This window comes from Sinocyclocheilus rhinocerous, unplaced genomic scaffold (genome assembly GCF_001515625.1).
Source record: "Sinocyclocheilus rhinocerous isolate Xijiao unplaced genomic scaffold, SAMN03320098_v1.1 scaffold343, whole genome shotgun sequence".
Taxonomy (NCBI): domain Eukaryota; kingdom Metazoa; phylum Chordata; class Actinopteri; order Cypriniformes; family Cyprinidae; genus Sinocyclocheilus; species Sinocyclocheilus rhinocerous.
In genome coordinates this window covers 23706-28605 of record NW_015626871.1, presented here as the reverse complement: position 1 = coordinate 28605, position 4900 = coordinate 23706, and positions in this window count along the sequence as shown.

Genomic DNA, 4900 nt, shown 5'->3' with positions numbered 1-4900 from the left:
GATATCGTCTTCTTTTGGAAGGCCAAACAAAGTAGTTTCGCTTTCACAACGAAACACACAGCGCCTTCACGACATGGCGGCAGCAGCAATACTACAGCGAGAATAAAAGTTATGACTTCTTTCTTTGCGTGAACATTTGGGCGGCGTTATGCAAATCTTTCCACATTGTGACGTAGACATGTGGGGGCGTGTTAGAACGAGCCGTTTTAGGGCGTGTTCACACTAGGGGTCTTTTTTGAAGAGACCAGCGTCTGTTTTACATTATAATCCTATGGAGTAAACCTGTTTTCAAAACAAAAATGTCCTGAGCGCTTTTTTAAACGCCACCGCCAGCATCTTTTTCTGCAGCTCAGAGCGTCTTTTCAAGTTGAAAGAAGTTTAACTTTTCTGAAAAAAACGCCCTACTTCAAGCGCCTTTTTGACAGCTGACCAATGACAAGCGAGTGAGACCTGTCGTTTCCATAACAAGAACAAGAAAAAATGGAGAAGGTGCCAGTAGATAAACTGATTGTACTAGTTTCGGAGCACAAAATATTTAGTATAATAATAATGTTTTAATGTTTAGTCTAAAATATGCCGCAAACCGTGCATCATCCAACCGGAGCTCCTGGACTAAATTGTTGTAAGCGCCATACTGGTTCCCCGTATAATGTCGTGCACCCACAAACGTCGTTGTAAACCGACATTCTCTTCTCCGTTAACTTCAAAAGCCAACGCAAGAGCCAATTTCCTCTTTCTCGACATTTTTGCACCACACAGCGCTAGGCTACTGTTGCAGATGTTGCTATAGCAACAAACGACTCCCTCGGCTGCTATTTGTAACAGAAACGCTACCAGCTTTTTTTTTTCACAAAAAAAAAAACCGTCAACTTTTTTTTTCTCAAAAAAGACGCCAAGTGTGAAAATAGCCTTAGGTCGGCGTGGTTGACTCTTAACTTTTATAAAGAATATCTCTTTGGATTTGAGACTTTAGTCTTTGCAACTTTACAGATCTTCTTTAAGCACCAAGAGCTTGTAACACTTCAAAAGAGAAAGGAAAAATTGAAATCGCATCATATGACCCCTTAAGAATGGTTGTATAATCAAATATACTGTTGAACACAAACAGAAGTATTCCAAAAGAAAAGTTTATTCGAGGTAAATGATGACCAGGTAAATTACAGTAGAGCAAGCGGCCAGAATCCTAATAACTTTACATTACTTTTTATGAACAAATCAGCTTCAAGGCTTTGACTTAATAAAACCTTATCCTAAAAGAACTATAAATAAACATATAAGTTCTTACCCTTTAACTATTAAAGTAAACTAAGTATATTTTAACGTAAAGGAGTCGAATTTGCTGCCCTAGTGAATGTTTATGTGCTACAGTATCTAACGTTACATATAACCACTAGATGGCACAACAGCACATATTGACTGCAAATTAATAATTTCAGTTCTGAATCGACTAGTTATTATTTTAGGATTATTATAATTATATTTTAGGATTATAACAAGATCTTAGATTTATCTGTGAAATATAAGTTCAATACCTAAGTTATGTTGGCTATTTCAGTGAAAAGAGTGTTCTGCGAAAAACGTTTAAATATTTTGTAAAAGAAACAACGATAGTTACCAGCATTACCAGGAGAGCATAAAGTGAAGCCTATGGAAGCCCGTTTCCGCCACAGTTGAGAAAAAATATAATTCTGTAAGTCATAATAATGAGAAACTTTCTCAAAATTATGACTTAGTATCTCGTTATATTGAGAAACTTTCTCGTAATAATGACTTAGTTTCTCGTAATAATGAGAAACTTTCTCGTGATTTAGCCTAATCCACAAAAAAAAGAAGAAAAAAAAGACTTACTCGACGCATGCGCAACGCAAGAGTGACAGCACGAGAAAGTTTCTCATTATTACGAGAAACTAAGTCATTATTACGAGAACGTTTCCGATCTTAACGAGATACTAAGTCATAATTTTGAGAAAGTTTCTCATTATTATGACTTACAGAATTATATTTTTCCTCAACTGTGGCGGAAACGGGCTTCCATATGAAGCTGATATTGGCGCGAAAATCAAACGGCAGAGGCGACCGTTTATTTTCTGTCAAGGTTTTGATTGCTCCTGAGGTGAGTAAATGTAATTTTTTTCCCACTATATAAAACACTTAAATGTTTTAAGAATGGTTGTATAATCAAATATACTATTGAACACAAATAGAAATATTCCAAAAGAAAAGTTTATTGGAGGTAAATGATGACCAGGTAAACTGTTACAGTAGAGCCAAGCGGCCAGAATCCTTCTACGCTACTTTTTATGAACAAATCAGCTTCAGGGCTTAGACTTAATAAAACGTTATCATAAAAGCACTATAAATAAACATCTACGTTCTTAACGTTAAACTATTAAAGTTAAACTAAGTATATTTTGACGTAAAGGAGTCGAATTTGCTGCCCTAGTTAATGTTTATGTGCTACAGTATCTAACGTTACATCACTAGATGGCACAACAGCCGATCTAGATCGGCTAGATTACTATTTTAAGAGTATGATAATGATATTTTAGGATTTTAAGATATTTTAGATTAATCTGTGACATAGAAGTTAAATACCTAAGTTATGTAGCTCAGTGAAAAATGTGTAGGCTATGTTGTGAAAAACGTGTATTATACTGTACTGTATAATGTCTACATTTTTTGTTGTTATAATTTTATACTTAGCAAGGCTCGAAATTGCGCCCATTTTGGTCGCATATGCTCCCGAAATTGAATCTGTGCGACCTCAAAATATATTTGGGTCTTCTTCAGCCCTTTCTTTTTCTCGAGGTAGTTAGCGGAAAGCAGTGACTGAGAGATTGACAGCTAATATTAACCAATACAAAATCTGCATTAAAGTTAAGAATGTAAGGATAAAATCTGTTAATATATAATTTGTAGTTGTGGTGCTCATACATTTTTGGTGAGTGCTCCTAAATTTTTGCTGGTGCTCCTAACTTTTTGAAGTTGGGAGCACCAGTGCTACCAAGTAAAAAAGTTAATTTCGAGCCCTGCTTAGGAATTTATTATTTGGAGAAATATTTAGCAATAGTAATTTACTATTGCTTTAGCACATTTGGTTTATTTTCACAGTACTTTTGAGGCCTATTGAAGGTTTTCTCTTGTTATTTTCTGAAGCTCTGAGACAGATGTTTTGTAGCAGCACTGAAGAGGTGACCCCGGGTTCGAGCTCTGAGGCCGGGCCGAGCAGCAGCACTCTAACCCCACATAACCTGAATGACTACAGCCATGTAACCCGTAGACAGCAGGATCCTCCATCATCTTCTGGCCTACTGACTTCGCACAGATCCGATGATGTCAGGAACAGTGTGTGTCCAGGATCAAGCATTGCCACTGATACTGGTGCTCTGACAGCTGTGTTCACAGACACAACACCGATTGGAGGTGACCGAGAAACTGAAAGCTATAACACATGAAATAAATGGGTAAAATCTAGATAAAACAAACTGAGCATGATAACTAAACCTGATTTGGTTCTTTAACAAAACAGGGTTTACAAAATTTCAAAATCGCTGGTAGCCCTTCGGACAGACATTCTTCAGATTTTTGTAGCCCAAAATGAATTTAAGTAGCCCGAATAAAAAAAAAAAGACATCGGCTGAACTTCACTGCCGACAAATCAGCATGATTAAAAACGTCAGTGATTGCTTTTTTTCTTCAAATAACAAGTCAAGAGAGTAGGGGTGCAATGGATCACAAAACCCACGGCTTGGATCATATTGCATTATCATCAGATTTTGAGTAACCGATCGGCTCATTTTGCAGATGAGCAAAAAAAATATGGTTCTTTATTATTTAATTTATCAAACAAGAATTGTGTGCGCTCAAAAAGAACAATGAGTTCTCAGGTGCGTAGAGCAAAAAGGGAGAAAGTTTTAGTCCAACAAGTCGCTGAATTTGTCCGCACACTGACATTTTTTTCCAAATTTGACCAAAAAAGGTCTGATTGGAATTTTTTTTTTGCCTCGTGAGCACTGAAGAAAGCATGGGCTGAAATGTCTGCTCTTTGTCTGTTTTTAATACACTCTGCACTTTTGTCACTTTTTTTCACTTTTGCATATGGATAATTGGATAATTGGATTGATAATTAAATGGATGGATAATTAAAACTACATTTTTGAGAGACCTTTTTTGGTCTGATTGAAAAAAAATGTCAGTGTGCGAACAAATTCAGCGACTTGTTGGATTAGATCTTTATTATTTAAATAACAGAATACTTCTTTGATGCCACAGCAAAAACTAGTAGCATATAGGGATGTAACGATTCACTCAACTCAGGATGCGATGCGATTCACGATACTGATTTCACAATACAATTTTCTCACAATTATTCTTTTTAACAAAATGAGATTTAAGACAAATTATAAATGAAAAGGTGTCCTTTTATTATTTCTCCAACAAAATGCTGCACATTTCTTTGTGAAATTGAAATATGTCAAATAATAAAACTAACTTGAAATTTTAAATCAAATCCCAAATCAAACAATTAAATAATACAAATAAAATAAATATCTTCATATAAACAAACTAATGCTTTGGCTGTGCTTTTTCCATTTAAAATCAGAGGCAACCACTGCATTTTAATCATGATCCAAACAAAGATGCTAAATACATGTTATTTAGATTGTAATTAGATTGTATAATTTCGAAATTTGAAAAAAACAGAATGGTTTGATTTTAGCTTTGTGAATGAGACGCAAATGTCACTCTCTGACAGCAGGTGGTGCTTATGGAACAGCAGGTGTTTATAGACTGCTGCCCCTTTAAGACCGAATGCACAGATACAATATAATGATGCACTTGAGATTTCTTTCACCACTGTTTACGTTCACTTAAGACATAACCGACTGTGTTTACAAGA